This window comes from Anopheles coustani, chromosome 3 (genome assembly GCF_943734705.1).
Source record: "Anopheles coustani chromosome 3, idAnoCousDA_361_x.2, whole genome shotgun sequence".
NCBI lineage: Eukaryota > Metazoa > Arthropoda > Insecta > Diptera > Culicidae > Anopheles > Anopheles coustani.
Window position 1 is genome coordinate 65,753,527 of NC_071288.1, and position 19,133 is coordinate 65,772,659.

A 19,133-nucleotide genomic window follows, 5' to 3' on the forward strand; every position below is an offset into this window, starting at 1 on the left:
AAGGCAGAAACACGCGGCGAACCCAAGAGTGCACCGACATTTTGCCAACGTCCCCAATATCCATGAGACGTTAGGCAGTTTGAAGTTCTCACCAGCAAGATGCATGTGAAGCAATCTAAAGCATCTACGGTAGGGCTTGGCAGCATCTCATCAACATCCCCAACCGTGGATCCATCATCCCGCGAGCAGTCGCTTTGCGCGTGTCGTGGAGAAATGTTTCACTTTTCGTCGGCTGTCGTTCATTTTGCGGGTTCGTTTCAAGTGACGGAAGAGGAAAATTAAAACGAGAAAATGTACCTCCATCCGATGCATTCGGGTGGACGCTGCGCTCCAAGCCGACAACAGTGACGACGACGCGAAAGACACAAAAAAATCGTGAGTAGGTGACGCTTCAAGTTGGGTGATTTTGTTTTCAACATTGTTTAGCATCACACGACCGCTTCCCATCGGACGATAGATGGAGAATAAGCAAGGGGGGGTTAGAGAGGTGGGAAGGAAAACTAGACTGCACCAAAATACGAGTGTGCAGACTCATACTCCCATCCGTTGAGTTTCGCTGGAAGTTATGTCGTTGTCGTTGGAAAAACTGCCACAAAAAGCGCAAACCCTTGGTAACAACATAAAATAAATATGATAGAAAAGAAAGCGAACAACGAGAGTATGTATTTCATTCACGCCATCAACACACATTCGGTGTATCAGGGCTTGTAGGTAGCATCTTAATTAAACTATCTTCAAACAACGCCCGGGGGATGCTTATAATTGTGTGTTTTAATAATAAGACGAGTTTGTTCAATACCAGTATCTCTTCATTATGGGTAAAAGCGAAATTTCATTATTGCTCCAGTATGCAGTAGTATGATTTAGTAGTTGTAAAACAAATGTCTTCAGAGAAGCTTAGTCTATTTGTTATTGGTTTAAATGCAAGTCTAAGCACTTGTTTCATAAACAAATTTGATCAAAAACGATTTTACTAAAACACTTTACCAATTGTTTTTGATTTAATTTGACGGTTTTCGAAGACCATGCTAAGTTTCCCAAAGAATTAGTTTTTGATGTAAATATTGTTTCTTTTACACTCTATTTTCATTTTTGAAAACTGAACGAAACTTATTTCCAACAAAAAACATATTGCTTCACAGCAGAGGCATGTAAAATAGTACTTTATACGATCATCTCCAAAGATCACTTCGCGCTGTTTGTTCATCAAACAAGCCGGCATTTTAAAGGGCCGCAAAAAGTGTGCCTACCTTCCCGTACTTGTCCCGTGTGTCTTTGAGATTTAGATGTATTCTTTTTCTTCTGTTTTGTTTGTTTCCTAAATTCTCCGGTTCCTCCCAGCATCGTTTTCCGTGAAGAATGTGTCATCGTGCCGCGGAGTGTACTTCTTCGTCATCGTTCTTTCCCCACCAACCGCAATAGGTGACACAGCCCGGAGCAGGTACTACTTTCATCGGTGTGCAGCGTGCGTCGCTCTTGGTGTAGAACGGGGTGATGTCTCAAGTTCAATGGCACGTTTCAAGGAAACCGCGTGTTCGCGCAACCCGCGTGTTGTCGCAGATAAAGTGACAAGACAGACAGACAAATCACGAATGTCTCATCCCAAAAGATGTGTTTTCAACCTATCCCCTTCTCTTTGGCGTGAGAAACAAGCGTGCATGGAATAATGTACGAAAAATATGTGAGTGTGTTTTTGGACCGAAAGAACCACATTTATTAGTCCCTTTGCTATTCTACTGTTCATGATGGGCCACATCTTCTTCTCTTGCTAGTGCTTCTTTTTTTTCGCCTACAGCCTAACTCGTTCAGTTCCGTATTTTTCTGACTGTCCTATGGTTACAAATTTCTTTAAATCGCACGGCCCCCGGCGGATTCGCCGTTGTGTTCGGCGAGTTGATGATGATGATAATGACGATCGTTACCTCCAGATGGGGCGACCGTGCCTGCATTATGGATGCTGGATGTTGGATGTTGGACCGTTTTCCTGACTTTACACCCTGTAGTACCCCCTTTCCCGCCATGCAATGATGAACGACACGAAGCAACGACAGCTCCGTAATTCCAAGACGACATTAGAAAGAGTTAAGGGCCCAACCCGGGTGAATCCCACCGCAGGGTGAGCGCGAGAGCAGCATAAGTAGAAAAAAAGGAGTAAAGTAAAACTGGACCAACCCCAATCCGATGACATGAAGAATGGTTGAAAATTGGCCCCGATGGCGCCGCTCTAAGTTGTTGAAAAGTCCAAGCAGCCAAGCAAAGTTTCGAAGAAAAAACCAGACGACCTGACTTTACATCTGTGAGTGCCTTCGCAAAGTCTCGAAGTCTGATCAAAGATTGTTCTCCACTATGTGTATAGAAGTTTCCCCTAAGGGGTAGCCATAACGCAAACAACATAGCGAACAGAATAAACGAACCCTTTTAAGTATAAACTTAAAATAAAGATAAAATGAAGGACACAGTTGAAAAAGCATTCCGATCGGCATAGATGATGAAGATAGAAAACGTTTAACGAAGCGACCGTCGCAGAAATATCATGAGCAAGAAAAGCTGAGCTGCAATCATGATTGAGATAAATTTACATTCTTCAATTTTAATGGACTACTTTATTCAGCAAAGGATAATCTTATAAGCAAGTTTGAAAAGTGAAGCAACAGAGAATTACTTACAATTGAACATGAATCCTGGATATGTCCGGACAAAATTGCAAAACACATTTTACAATTAAAGTAAACTAAAATTGTTCACTTTAAACAAAAATGGGATGCTTTTATCTAAAACTTCATTGAATGAAAGAAATACTAGAACTTTGAATAAGAAGTTCAGAAAAAACTTGCGTAAAAATATATCATCAGAAAAATAAGACTATTTCTAGGTGGCTTGATTTGTTTAAGAAAAATACTTGGACAAATTAGAAAATAATAACATTAAACAGGTTTTGGTATACTATTTCATAGTATGAGACCTTTCGGCTGAAGTGCGTCATAATGAATTTCACGGAGGCATACCATTGAAGCATTTCTAACAAAGAACGTTAGCAAAAATGAGGGGATTGAAGCACAAATGCATCGTTCGCTTCTTTTTTCCGACGAGATGAATACCACTCCACGAGGGAAGTTAAACCGAAAAGCAACGATGCTAATTATCAGCCATTCACAATATTAACCTAGTGTTGTAAAGCACGGTAGAACTCGATTTATCAGACGTGCTTGGAAGGAAAGGATAGGTTTTCCACTGTCGCGACCCTACGCTTACATCCACGCCGTTTCGGCAAGTGATGTTGCGTTCTTTACAAGCGGAACGACTCTACCGTCTTCATCGAGTGCAATGGAGACCACGCCAGGGCGACTATTCTTCATGCGGTCGATTATTTTACGCGCACTCGTAAGATACACCCTATTCTCTTCTGTACCTCCAGATGGTTGGGTGTTGGCTGTTGTCTGCATGAAACCGGCTCTACTCTGCAGAGTCAGTTAAACCCGAAGCGAAACTTTTTTTTTGTAAGAAAGAATACAGAAAGGTCTCGGTTCGTTCTGGCGGCGAGGTGTTATTGGTACAAAGAAAGCCCTGGTGGAGATGGGAGAGAAACCGTCGGCGCTTGTCAAGTAATTCGATTGTGAAATTCAATCCAACCCCTGGGCGGCGGCTGGGTTGGAGAGAAAGGAAAAGGCTCCACCCGGCGCCGTTGGAGTGAGGCAATGCTGAATGATGGAGATTGGCAGGTCCATCGAAAGCAGATTCGTCGGTAGATCCGCAACATTTGGGTGGTGAGGCGCGAAGGGATTGTAGTTTAATATTCAAATCATATGAAAGTATCTTCACCAAAGACTTTTTGGACTGTACTGTAAGATTCAGTAAACTTTTTGGATCAAGACAGAACCTCTTGGAATTTCGACACGAGCGTGTTGGAAGCCATAGCTTCACAATGAGCTTCTTCTACATCAGTTGCAGGCAGAGTTGCAAGACGGTTTTTCGGTGAAAGTCGCAAGTCCACGGGTCTGCTAAATGTACCGCAGTTCCCGTTACAGTTTGATAACCGGCGAGAGGAGGCTTAAGCTTAATTGGTCAGCACCACTGACAGTATCAGCATGCCGTATCCCACAGCAGCAGCACTGTTACTGCGATTGAGCGTCTGGAATTAAATTCCCTGCAATAATTGGCAAACCACTTGAAGGGCCAACTCCACGGGCGGGGTGGTTATGACGGGGTGGCAGATAATGATGAGTTGGGGAAGAAAGCTTGCGATAATGTTGCGCCATGCTCGTGCCCGTTGAACGACGAACCATCAGAGGCAGCATCGATTCTCACCCGCAGGGATTCCGAACAACAGTGTCTTAAAATTCGCCCCGGCACACCTCACGCTGGAAGCTCCGGTATGCGCCGGCGTGGCTTGGAGTAGCACTCGATCAGCTGCACAAATTGATACAATGATGCTGGCGGTGTAGCACATCTCGGCAGGGTGATACTGAACGAATCATCAGGCCCCACCGAGAGCATCATCGCAAACAGCGACGCTTATTGCGCGAATTAATCCGTTCCGATGGGAAAGAACAACGAACTTTCGGATGGATGGTGGAGAGTACATCGAGTCTTCCAAAGTCTGAACGATGATGCAGACAAGGAACGAGGAGGAAAACCTTGATGAAAATAGTCGCACTTCATCGGCGCTGAAGGTCGGAAGGAAAATGGGATACAAAAATACAGACTAGCAATCTACGCCAGCGTCAATTTTGCTACGGACAACTTTCATCAATCATTCCGGGGACGGTGTTTTTAGATGTCGGAGATGTCTTTTGGGTTGGCTGTGCTGGCCTCGGACATCACAGTGACATGTCTTGACCGCTTTGTGACGCAGCGTCATCCGAAGCAAAGGTTATTCAACTGTTGGATCATCTAATGAAAGTCCAACGATGCTCCAACTGGCCAGAGATCAAGCTGCAAGAAATATTCGACGTAAATCAAGTCTCAGAGAACCTAAATCATCTTGTTCACAAAAACGCCACGCCACTTGTGCTACTGCTTTTTTGTCCGGAATAGGATTACTTTGGAAGTTTCTCAAATAAACGACGCATCCACCGGTCGACCTCGATGAAATACTTGTGCAACAATTAAATGTTATCAGCGCGAAGATCGTCTCCCAGACATAACTCGTGTTTATCAGACATATCCGATCTCCGCGGATAAGCAGAATATTCCCGCCTAGGGGTTATAACCGCTCTTGGCGCGGAAGTTAGGTGCGCGAAAGCGAACCCACGGTGATCTGCTTGATAGAGGCACCCGGCACCGATTAATGCATCTCGCGGAGCGGAATGTATAGTTAGCTGGTTAGGTTCATAGACATGTTAATGAGGCACACTAACTTGCCTAACTCTCATTAGGCAGAAAATGAATCAATTTCCCACCGATAACGCATTCCTTCGGGTCGGTTTAATCTAGAGCGGGATGATTTGGTGGTGGGGCGTTGAAACTATTTTAACTGCAACTTTCTACACCAGAAACATTCACCAGACACAAAAGCGATGCGAAATTTGCGAAAGGAGCTTCGTGATGGAATTCCAGCCAGCTAATTGCACCTTAATCAATGGACGGAGGTTTTATCTGGTTAATTTTGGTTATGAGGACGAGGAGGAACAAACTAACCGCCATATCCACAATGAAGTCGAAGTCAAATTTTCTCTATTTTCATTATAGAGCTAACATATTATACAGTTCATTCCCCATATATAAATGCCAAGAATGAAGAAAACCTACTAAGAAACGTGGATCATCTTCCAGCTCATTTGCTTGAAATGCAACGATGAGCTAGATTCCTTATCAAGCACGAACGCGGATCGCTAATGGTAGAGCTCGTGAACCGACCTTTTCTTCGAACTAGGAATGAAAATAAGAATATCACAATTGATGAACATGAGTTAAATATTCTGTTACATACTCTCATAATGATACATTCCTCGCGAATAGCATTCCTTGTTATTGAAACATAAACCCATGCTTTCCATTTCTCAAGTGCAAGGATGTACTCGTTTCAATGTAAAATAGACATGGCAAATTCTAAGGTTAGAGTTATTCGAATCATTAAAAAAGCGCACATGTATGTCCCGATAGCGAACGATTCTTGAGGGAAAATAATGTTAAAGCAAATTGGCATCATTACCTGTATGAAAGGTCTACCGTAGGACGCCGTAGTTATGACTTAATGATTCAAAACCCGTTGACACACAAACCGTCCGGTGCAACGGTATTCCACAGCACGATGCCATCAATACATGGTATCATCCTTCAGCAAAGGTAAGAAATCATCGGTTCGACATTACTTCAAATGGATGCCAACGGAGACTCTATGGACGATCCGAAGGAAGGTGCCCATAACCGGCAAGACATGATTGATACCGTAAAAGGGAGGCAATGTCAATCCGGGTACGTTAGGGTTTTCCTTTCAAGAGATCGTTAAAGAATGAAAGCAGCGGATGGGAGGTGGGATTTGAACATTGCAGCTAATAGCAGTCATCATGTTGAGGTGCATTGATGGTGACATAAAGCGTGCAGCGGAATGATTATCAGCAAATATTAAAACATCTTCTGATTGTATCATATTTACACAACGTTTTCTGCAACAGATCTGCCAACTTCACGATGCATGAAAAGAACAACAAAAGTATTTAAAAATGACAGAATAAACTAATATTACAGATTTTTAGAATGACTTTCATGTTTTCGCTTAGCGTGTATCAACCAATATTTGCAACCGAAATACGAGCTCATATAGCATAGGGATGATTTATCGATTCGGTTTACACCCTTCAACTTTATCTCTTTAGAAGTTTTGCGAAATGAAACGTAACCGAGAAAACCGACAGACAAGTTTTACGTCATCCGCGTGACATTTTCCATTACGCAAACCATAATCGTTGAACTATAAACTGTGTTTTTGCAATTAAACTTCTTACAAGAACTTGATAATCAACCGGGAAACCACATTGCGAAATGCGTCATTTCGTTTGTAAATGAAAACGAAAATTATAGCCATAACACCTATAGTATCGAAAACTTATTTGAATAATGAAAATTTACATGAAATATATAGTGCAAACTTCCATAGCACATGCAATTGCTATACTTGACTTTTAATACACCTTGAATTGCGACGGAGAACAACAATTACAAACAGGATTTTTGTAGTCACTGAGCGATACTGAGTGAAACCATCACGGTAATTTATAGATCCCATTCGCGTTGAAAAAATACAATGTAAACAAAAAACGTGACCTTCGCGTGCATTCCATAATTAACATCGTTAGCGTTTTTCTTTTACAAGAACTCATACCACACTGAACGAAAATGAATCGATCAAACAACCAGCCAGCCAGCCTTTCCTGCGGGTTTTCCCGAACCATACTCTAATTCCCATTATCCCTTGCCATACGGATTGGCATTTTCGGGCGGTCATCATCATCTCGACAAAAATAAACACCAAACAAACTAACAAGAAAAACTCTCAAACTAAGGAGAGACGGATCCTTTGAAAAATATACATGGATATGGTCTACCCACAGCCCAACATCCTTCCGGTGTCGTCGTTCCAAATCCTCTCTGCGGCAAACAGCCGGTGCAAGGAGGAGATGGTGTCGTCGGAAGCCGTCGCCAAAAATATACACTTGACCTTCTTTCGGTGCCGATTTGCGTTCAGCTCTCTTTCGATCTGCATTTTTATACGTATGGCGTTTGGTTTGGTTTCATTTTTGTCAGACCCCGACCTTGGATCGATTGGCGATTGATCGATACCGACGAATTGGCGCGAGTTGGCTTTCACGGGCTTTCAATTATGGCCACCATCAAGCCCCCGCGACGTTCCCGGCAATTTGGCGTAGAGAAAGGATAACGCGAAAGAAAGCGCACGGATCGTTTGAATGACATGAGAGACAGACAGTCGGGTGGAATCTCGTCTGCTGCATTCAGACGAGATTGAACCGAAAGTCATGGATAGCCAAAAAGAAATAAAGTGGAATAAATGGTGATCCAAAAACTCTAGCGGGAAAATAATGACCAACCGGAGAGCTTAGAGAAATGGAGCAAGGATTTATTGTGTATTGACATCAGAATATACGGATCTACTGTCTACTGTTATTCCATTTTCGCTGATCTTTTAAGGGAAATTTGTAAAAATAAAAACGTCTTATTGCATATGCAAATTTAATTTTGCGAACAAAACTACATTTCGTATCATAAAATCGACTTGCAGTTGTTTTTTTTGTGCTAAAGATATTGTAGTTCAACTCATGTGTGAACACAATTTAACTTTTATTCATAAGTATTTTCTCGAATTGCCTTTTTTTTATCCACTCTGAGCGGGTGTTTTCGGAATACGTTGATGAAATTCTAAATCAATATTCTCTGGTGGGAATCAAAATAAAAGCAAACCATTGAGAATATAAGTCCATACAACATTTTTATTTGTTTGACCATAAATAAGATAAATTTGGAATGCTTTTATTTTTGACAAATGTTGTGAAGGGTGAAAATTTCCTCCGCCAAACAATGTTTAGCGTCATAAATGGCACCGTCAAGCGATGGCTTTTTTTACATAAATCATGCATTCACAGCACAAACAACATACCGGGAGAGAGAAAAAAAATACACACACTCACAAATACACCTATGGCAAACGATATGGAAATCCCAAACAAAACGGACCGATGGCCTTCACCCGTTTCGCCATACAGCACACACCACACACACAGGGGAAATTAATGGGGAAATTTTCCTGGCTCACCTGATTTTCATGCACCGCGCGCGGTCACACCATCGCGGGAAAACCCACCTCGAATCGATGGACATGAAAATAAAAACGTCTCTCACGGGTAAGGAAAACACAACAAATTAGGAACATGAGGGTAAAAAGGGAAAACCCCAAAGGTAGGAAAATCCTAAAACACTTTCCACCCGGCACCCGAATTGCACAGTTAGGCTGGGAACAGCGCCTAACGTTGCCCAGTATGGGTGGAAATACGGAAGCTGCCACAAGGGTGCCCGAAACGTTTCGGTTTTCCCACCGCAAAGAATCAAATTATGCCTCTATCGTTCGTTTTTTCTTCGCTTTTCAATCAATGATCCTCTAATGCAAGAAAAACTGAAGCACCAAGCAAGGTGCCTGGAAAATGTGGTTGTGTGTGTGTGTCTGTCGGTGGATGTTTGGATGCATTGATTAAATTTTCATAACCTCGACAATCGAACCAACACAGCGTGGGAGGAGGCCCTGGGGGGGCGGCTTACGGGAGGAAAAAGGGCTGGGAAAATTCACATGCCGGCACTTCGGAACGTCGGTGGCGAAAAACAAGTGGATCTGCAGAAGAAAACCAAACAGATTATATGCATGCAAGCCACGCAACAGCAAAACCGGATCGTTGGATCGATATAAAACAACGGTCGAGGAAAACGAAAAACAAGCCAAACAAAACAATGAAGAAAAGCATGCGATAAACGTCAAACTTTTCTCCCCGTGTTTTCCCATTTTTCCACCCTCCCAGCGCGCTCTCTTTCACTCCATAGGATTGAGAAAAAAAAAACCCCTCTCGATCTGGTTCGATATTTCGCGGTCAAATGTGAACACACCCGGAAAGGAAACCTTGGGGAGGGGGCGAAACACAAACAACAGACCAGCAGACAACTGGCTCGAACTCAAAAAACAGCTGATGAGCTGATGGGAAGCCGGAAAACGTGCCCGACCTCGAAGCGTGGGGATTTTCTTTTCACCGCACGGCGGGCCGGAAAAAGTGCTGCCTCGCGCCATTGCCAACAACATCGCCATCTGCGGTGCGGCAACATCTCATCTCGTGTTGGCAACCCCCCCCCCCCCACCTCCCTCCCCCCTCCCCCCTTTTGATGGCGTTGGTTCGCTCTAGTACAGATGGGTTATTTATTTTTCACGAATTTTCTTCAAGCCGCGCTAGGCGATCCTCGTTTGTTAGCGCGTGAGCTGTGGGAAAGGTGAAAAAGTCAGCTGTTTTCACGCCAAAGGCGGACGCTGGTTGCTTTTTTCTTGGCATGTGATCCTAATTTATGTGACTATTTATACCGTTGGCCACAAGTAGTGATTATTATGTGGAATGGTTATGTGAGAAACATAATTTCTGACAAATTATTTCAATGTGGTTCAATTTATGGTGTAATTTTGTACGACATTGTTAGGTTTTTTATAAGATGTTCTGTTTTTCATGCTCTATGACTTTCACAGACTAATTTACAATATTGTTATTCTTCACTATATCTAAAATACGAGAAAAAAATATTAAAAGCCCTTCATTGTTAGTTTTAAAGCAATACAAAATTTTCCTACAGTGTACGGAAGAAAAAGTTACCCGACATTCCGAAGATGAGAAAAAACACGATCCACTACTAAGAAAGGTTACATTGGATTTGATAAAAAAGGATTAAAGAAGAATGCAAGAAATTCAAACCCTCAGGGAAAAAAGAAAAGGGATTGAAAATCGACAACCCACCAGCACCAGGTCAAGGTGGAAAAGCAACAGGAGCGGCCGCAATCGTCAGCAGCGGAAAAGTCGAGCTAAACCTTCCCCCAAGTTAAATCAAGCCGTGGTGCTCGAGACGGAAAACACCTTCCACCAGCAAAGGAAAATCGAGTCAAGGACTTACAGGGTGCGGAATGATTGTACAAAGGAAATGGAAAGAGTGTGTTTACCTGGTCGGGTGAATTTCCTCTGGTATGTCAGCTCGCTGGAGCGCCTCTTCCAGGACAGGCACAGCCGTTAGGACGATGGCGGACGTATCAAACGGGTAAATCTTTCACGGTACGGCTGATGAATTCGCTTTCTTGATCTTGCCGTTACGTGCGAGTACGGTGGAAAACTGATCCAGCCGATTTTTCCCTGGGCTTCTTATGGGCAGTGTGCGTTATTTTTTTTCTAGTTATTATTTTTTGGTAAAGGCTACGGGATAAGGCATTCGCTTGAATCCTTTTCCTTTTTATTTACTGTTTTCACGGCACCATTCGAAGACGAAAATTCTCTCACTTGACGATTGGAAAATTTTACCACTTTGCATCGGTCCTCCCGGCATGGGAGTGTGAGTTTATTTTTGCACCTGTTCGATGAACTGAAGAACTTAAATTGAACACAGTTTCCACTCGATTACCACCACCACAATCTTTCTTACGATGATCACGGAATTTCGGGAATCGCGAAAAGAGAAAACAGACTAAAATTGAGAAAAAATACCATAACAAACTTGCTAACGAAACAGGAAGACTGGATAACACAAGTGGGAAAAAACGTAATCGTAAAAGAACGGACATCGACAAGTGATCGATACCCGAACGTGGCAGCATCGGACACAACGAGATAAACGAATTTACAGCACACAAGTGGGGTCCACTATTTTCATGCATTAATTCTTATACCGATACACTTCTTCCGATTTGAAATTCGTTCGCGCACCGTTTTTTTCCCGATTTGTTTGATTTTTACTTATTTTATCTTCGTCTTCGCTTTTGGCTCTCCACCGACTTTAAGTATTCCATCTTTGCCTTTTCTCCGTCGTTTTCTCCCGAGGTGAAGCTTTTCGTCAGTTCATTCGCCCTGCTGTCGCGCGAGGCTCGATCGTATATGTGTGTATGTTAAAAATTCGTGGGCTTAAGATCAGCGGCAGGTCTTTTCCCCCTTCTCTTCAGTCCTTCTTTTTCGTGGTTTGTCTTTTACCACGCCATGCCATGCCTGTTTGAAATTGCCGGTGGCTTGCGCAAATACACGTGCGCCGTTCACTTCTCATCAGCCGTACACACCTGCCGCGCATCGACCACAAATCATCATGCTCCAGGCATGTGTATGTGTATGTATGTGTGCGAACATGTGAGTGTGCCAAGAGAAGAAGAAGAGAAGAAACGAAGTAGGGAAAGCAAAACACAATTCAACTTGGAATTAAGCCTCGCGCACGCAACGCCGCCGCGTAACTTCTCGCGCAAACGCAACCCGCGATCGATTCTTTGAAAAAATTGGGCTCCACATCCCTATCTCTCTTTCTCTCACTCTTCCACTTTCCTTTCACTCCTATGCACCGTCTTGCTTGGCGCGATCAGACGCGGTTTCTTCAACAATCCGTTGTTCCGATGGGTCTCTTCACTTTCCTCGACGTCTTTACACACACATACACATACCGCCGCCAGTTTCTTCCGCTCTGCTGAATCGACAGTTTTAGAGCTTTTTGAAACCTTTTTTATTTTTTAATCGAGCCTTCGAGGTTCTTTCTGTTTTCGGGAGTCTTTGGTTTTTGCTTCCACGTGTTCCCGAAAGGCAGCAAAGTCGCTGACTTGTGTTGGCGCTGTTGCTCGATTTCGAATGTGTTCACGTTTGGCCGCGGACTTTGGCTCCTCGCTTCATATTCAAGTGTTTCTGCCCTCGAGGCACACGACAGTTGGCTCGAGCGTCCAATCAGCAAAGCGACATTCCCACGCGGAAACGTGTAACACAAAAACATGAATAATGCGATCATTACACAAGTTTGGTAATGAAACCGGGAGCGGACCGCAGAGAAGCTGCTTCATCCAAACTCCAAACGGCCAGTGGGGTCTGGCCCAAGATGGACAACAAAGAAAACAAGGCTTTTAGCTTTTCACTTTTATGCCCACTTCAAAGAAATTCTTCATGCAGCAAAACGTTGAAAGAATACCCTAAACAACATCGCTGCGAGAGGAATTTTGGTAAAACTCTTTGGTTATGAATCGTAAGATCAAAGCCTTCATCCAGGCTGTGGTTGAATTGACATTTAAGGATTTGGAAAAGATACGTTTAGTCGAACAAAGAAAAAAAAACAACAGTAAATTCATTCGACGTAAATAAATTTTAATGAAAAAATAAATGTGTTGTGAAAAGATAGAACAGAGCATATGACACTTTATATTTCAACACTAGGCACAAACCGCAAAAAGCACACCTACGTGTGTGCGTAGGAAACGACGGAAATTATCAACAAAACAAAACAAAAAAGTTTCAACGACATTGTCCAAAAGTGCCGCATGGGATAAACATAAGCTTTTTAGATGCCGTCGAAAAATGGAAAACGCTTTCCACATCACACCGCGGCGTAGCAGTCGCAAAGGCCCAATGCCCAAAAAACATGTACGACGGTTGTGGTTGCTCACTTTTCTTTTCTTTTTTTTTTCTTCTCCCGACGGATGGATATGTTTTCCCACCCCTTCTGCGTCTCGTACGCTTTTCCACGCTTTCGTTTCCGCACGCTCGAGCGACGACTACCGAACCAACTGACGAACCAGAACGGACTGACTCTGCTTGGTTTCGGCGAACGCGCGACGCCTATCCGACGATTCCGCGGGTGTTGCGCGGCACCACGGCGCACACGTACACAATCGCGTGCAACGATTGCCGCGAGCTCGATCTGGACAAAGTGCAGCGGGAATACGGGGGAAAAATAAACGAAAAAATGCCTCTCGCGTGTGTTTGTGGGTGTGCGGCACACGCTGATGCTGGCATCGACGGAAAAACTCCATCTATACGGTTGAAGAAATGCACCTGTGCACAACACAACATGATGATGATGATGATACACTTCTTCCGAGATGGGACGCGACAAACACACCTGACAGCAACTTGCTCCAGCTGCTAGCAGGGCGCGAGAGAGGGATCCAACGATTATTCGTGCACGGATCCACGCCACACGACGTCGCGAATGTACGCGATGCTACACCTGTTTTCGGTAAATAAAACATCCGAGAATGCCATCGTCAGATGCTGCATGGGAGAGAATCAGCCACACAGCTGATTTTGTGGAATCGATGCACGCTGCGGATGCAGTTCTCACCAAAATGCTCCAGCACCGTCGATTATTTTATGTACAAGAAGATAAACCGTTTTTTTTTATTATTTTCGGGAAAAACCGAATGATCTTCCAATGGCAATTCGACGGTACATTCCGCTCACCCCTCTTTTACTCTCTCTCTTTCTCTGTGCTTCTGTGATAGAATCACCTCGACTATACATATTATTGCATAAACAACAGGCGCTGGTTGGCGCAAACCAATTGGTTAGCATACGAAGGGTTTACCAACAAGCTAGCTGGTAAACAAGAGGTAAACGCACTCAAAGTGCAGCGTAGGCTATGTACTAGCTCGCACCGGAAAGCCACCCTTTACCACTTTGACCAATTATAACACAAGTTGACATCATCTAGCCGAGTCAACTATTTCGGCAACCGTCACAAACACTTTCCTAAAAACCGTGTAAAATCGTTCAATAAGTTGGTATAAATAAAGAACCGATAGTTGGACAAGAGAGCCAGTTCATCGGAGATAATGATAAATTAAACCTCGCGTCTATTTATTGATTTCTCCTGGAACGTCGAAGTCCCCCTACCCGAGGTAAGGCCCGACGCTTCCCAACGTTCCGTACCGTGTATTTGGGAAACACCTTAAGTGTTTCCATGCTGTCCGGTCAGCAGAGTCCGCCCGCGACTCATGTGCGCGTAAAAGTTCTAAACGGTTAAAGTTTGCGACGCAGCAAGTCCACCACCTCCACCATCTACCACATGGCGACCGTGACAGTGTGATGGGAATTCGTGATGTGCATATTGAGAAAGAACGAGTGAAGTGACGATTATTGAGTGCGATCACTAATGGGTACCATCACTGAAGAAGAGAACAACAAGAACCTTGATGGTTGAGAGTGCAGAAAAGTCAATCTTTCTTACGGATAGATTGTTAAAATATACCTACAGTGTACCAATCGCCCAGGAAAGTCGCTCTGTACGACTTTTGACGCTTCCCAAATAAAACAGTGAAATGGACACAAAACGCCAAAGGGAAGCTAAAACGATGAATAAAGTGAAAAAAAAACCCAGACTATAAGTGAAAAAAAAACCCAGACTATAAGTGAAAAAAAAAAACCGAGACTATAAGTGAAAAAAAAATCAGACTAAAAGTGAAAACAAATTGTGCCCGTTTGCACAAAACACCTATGGAGAATCAGCGGCAAGCGAGGAACTAGCGGCAAGCGGAGGACCAGCGACAAGCGGAAGACCAGCGGCTTGTGGAGAACCAGCGGATATGCAGAAATCGAAGCAGTGCAGAAATCGAAGCAGTGCAGACCCGAAGCAGTGCAGACCTGAAGCAGTGGCAGCCTGGAAGACTAGTAGCAGCCGTCAGCAGAAATGACGAATGATGACTTTACCAGCAATAGCAGTTTATCGGCGCAGAACACCGGCAGCACAATGCGTAAAAGATAAGTAAAAAACAAAAATGTACGTTTTTCCCTCTGAATATGACGCAACCGCAAGAAGATCTGAGAAAACTAGAAAGGCTACTCGATAGAGTCAAAGATATTACCAAACGCCATAGAAAGGTTACTTTAAAGGCAATTAAAAATACAGCTGATGAAACGTATAAAAATTTACAGTGCTTTCTGTTGAAACACGAGAGCAAATATAACGACAGTGAGGTTACAGAGTATATGCTCAAATCAAGGAATTTCATTACAAAAATAACAGAGTTGATCAATCTCCATTTGTCTAAGCCACAACACGTGCAATTTAAAACAATAGCACATTGCATAATAAACCTTCTTAAAAGACACAAAAAAGTCAGAATGGCGACACTTACAGAAACGCTAAATGTTATCACCAATCTCGTACCAAAGTACGATGGTAACGCCGAATCGTTAAATAACGTGATAAGAGCATTGACAGCATGCAAAGATCTTGTCTCTGATGCAAACCGAAATGTACTGATTCAAGTGATACTCTCCAAATTCGAAGGAAAGGCAAGTCAAATATTTACAGCGGTTCCGACAACCATCGACGCTATCATTGACAGCCTTAAGCAGAAATTCTCGGTTAAAACAGAACCTCAAACAATTATTGCCAAGCTTTCAATTTCGAAACAAAGAAAGGATTTCGCTAGTTTTGCAGACGAAATAGAAAAACTAAGCGCAAAGCTCGAGCTAGCATATGTGGAAAACAAAGTCCCACAAGATGTTGCAAAGACTCTAGCAAATAAAGCGGGAATTCAAGCTTTGGTTAATGGTGTTAAAAATGAAGACACCAAAAATACCGTTAAGTTTTCAAAATGCGAAAACTTAGCAAAAGCAATACGAGTTGCGACAGAAAATGAGGACACCATTGTTAGTGTAGAACGCACCAATGTTTTTTATGCGAGTAGAACCAATAACCAGCATAGGAACAACAATGGATACCAAGTGGACAGATACCGTCAAGACAGAAGGTCAAACTTCAGAAACGGAAGAGGAGGTAGAGGAAGAAGTGCACGTTGCCAAAATTGCAACCATGCACATAATCAATATCCATCTAACCTACCCAATACCTTCAACCCCCCTGAAACAAGCAATCAAAACCGCGGAAAAAACATTCCGTACAGGCAAAATAATTCTGGTCGTGGATATCAAAACAACGCGAACCAAAGAAACCATAATGCCTACGTTGCAGAAGCAACTGAAAAACAGCAAGAACATACCAATCACGGACAGAACCACCCTTTAGGAGGAGAATTGGGGCAGCTTACACAATAAACGTAACTGTCTCAAATTTCGTAAACATCAAATTGAAATTTTCAGACAGTAGATGTACCCTATTGGTAGATACCGGTTCTGATATATCCATAATTAAAGCCTCAAAAGTAAAGTTGGACCAAATTTGCTATCCAACCGAAAACTGTTCTATCAAAGGAATAGGCGAAGGGCTTGTAAAGTCAATAGGTAGTACTCACACTACTTTAGATGCGGAAGGAAAACATATCCCAACCACTTTTCAAGTCGTTGGTAAAGATTTTCCGATACCAACGGATGGTATATTGGGAAGAGATTTTTTTAAAAGATATCAATGTAAGCTAGACTACGAGTTAGGAATATTATTTTTTAATTTTGAAGATGAAACAATCAGTATACCTATAGAAGATAATGTAAATGGAGCCATACTGATACCACCAAGATGTGAGGTGATAAGACGTATCAGTACGCTCACAAAGTATACAGATGATCAAGTAGTAGAACCCAAGGAACTTACAGAAGGAGTTTTGCTTGGAGGTAGTATCATAAATAAAAATTATCCATACGTAAAAATTATCAATACATTAGAAAAAGCAATATTATTAAAAGATTTAAATATAGATTCAGTACCATTAAAAGAGTACACGATTTACAAAGCTAATTTTGAATGTAAACAAAATGATTGTAGAATCAATGCCGTTAAAAAGCAAGTAAAAACGGGTAATATATCAACAAAAGGCAGAGATGCGTTCGAAAAACTCATTTCAGAGTACAACGACATTTTTCACATGCCTGAAGAAAAACTAACGACGAATAATTTTTACGAGCAAACAATTCAACTGCAGGACAAAACGCCTGTGTACATACCTAACTACAAGCAAATCCATGCTCAAGGAGCAGAGATCAAAAAACAAATTGATAAGATGCTCGATGACGGAATTATTGAAAATTCTGTCTCGCATTACAACTCTCCAATACTGCTTGTACCAAAAAAATCATCAAACGAAAAGAAATGGAGACTTGTAGTTGACTTTCGTCAGCTAAACAAGAAACTATTGCCGGATAAATTTCCGTTACCGAGAATAGATTCTATACTGGATCAGTTAGGAAGGGCAAAATTCTTTAGCACCCTGGACCTTATGTCAGGATTTCATCAAATTCCATTAGCAGAAAATTCAAAACAATATACAGCATTTTCTGGACCAGAAGGACACTATCATTTCAACAGATTACCGTTTGGATTAAATATTTCTCCAAACAGTTTTCAGAGGATGATGACCATCGCTACAGCTGGACTATCACCAGAATGTTCATTCGTTTACGTGGACGACATTGTAGTGATAGGATGCTCAGAGAATCATCATTTGAAAAACTTAGGGCGAGTATTTGAAAGGCTGAGACATTACAATCTCAAACTTAATCCTGAGAAATGCAGTTTTTTCAAAACTGACGTTACATATCTTGGACATAAAATAACAGATAAAGGCATACTGCCAGATGAATCAAAATATGACAGCATAAAAAATTATCCAGTTCCAACTGATGCAGACGCTGTCAGACGATATGTAGCTTTCTGCAACTACTACAGAAAATTTATACCAAATTTTTCAGAAACAGCACAACCTTTGAATAAGTTGTTAAAGAAAAAAGCAGTGTTTATATGGAGCGACGAATGTCAAAAAGCATTCGAAAAACTCAAGAAAGCCCTCATTAATCCTAAAATCCTACAGTATCCAGACTTCACTAAAGAATTTATATTGACTACAGACGCTCAATTACAGCCTGTGGAGCAGTCTTGTCACAAGAACATAACGGAAATGATTTACCAATTGCTTTTGCAAGCAGAACATTCACGAAAGGTGAAATGAATAAGGCGATAATCGAAAAAGAATTAGCCGCAATACATTGGGCAATTCTTCACTTTAAAGCATACCTCTTCGGCAAGAGATTCAAGATAAAAACAGATCACAGACCACTAGTGTATCTATTCGGAATGAAGAACCCGTCATCAAAACTGACGAGGATGCGTCTTGATTTAGAAGAATTCGACTTCGATATCGAATATGTCAAAGGAAAACAGAATGTAGTCGCAGATGCTTTGTCAAGAATCCAAATAACATCAGATGAAATAAAAAACGTTAACGTAATTACCAGAAAAATGGCAAGCAAAGAAGAAACGAAAACAATGGTAAAAGACAAACTAGAGATTGATCACCTCAAAATGTTTAATGCTTTAACCTTTGAAGAAATAATGAATTTACCAAAACTAGAGCTAGCGATGCAGGAGAACGACAATACGTATGAAATCAGAGCATGCATAAAAAACAAAAAGCGCACAAAAGAAATAATGAAAATAAAAGAATACTTCCTCAAAAGAAGCAATAAGGAACTTCTATTAGTAGAAGATATCCGGTTCAGTGCTGAAATCTGTGCATTAGTGCAATTTTTCAAGCAATTAGAAGAAATCGCGAAAAACAGAAATATAAAAATGCTAGCTATATCTAAAGGCCAAGATATATTCAAGAAAATTCCTGCTGAGGCAGTGAAAAAGGCAGCCAATGAAGCGCTAAAAGAAACGAAAATACTAGTATACGAACAACAAAAAGTTATAACAAG

At 42.1% G+C, this 19,133-nt stretch overlaps 1 protein-coding gene across 3 annotated transcripts in view; it reads right to left on the minus strand.

The window, feature by feature from the left end:
• LOC131271546 (protein yippee-like) overlaps positions 1–19,133 on the minus strand; it is an 81,730-nt gene that overhangs the window by 43,213 nt on the left and 19,384 nt on the right. The window contains exons 1-2 of one of the 3 annotated variants that reach the window (XM_058273007.1): positions 13,148–13,406; positions 10,694–11,157 (exon numbers count right to left, since the gene is read on the minus strand). The exons of 1 other annotated variant lie outside the window; for it this stretch is intronic. The gene's annotated coding sequence lies outside the window, so the exon portion shown is untranslated. Of the gene's footprint in view, positions 1–10,693; positions 11,209–13,147; positions 13,407–19,133 lie in introns of those variants that run through there. One more of the 3 variants, XM_058273008.1, reaches the window with a different exon arrangement.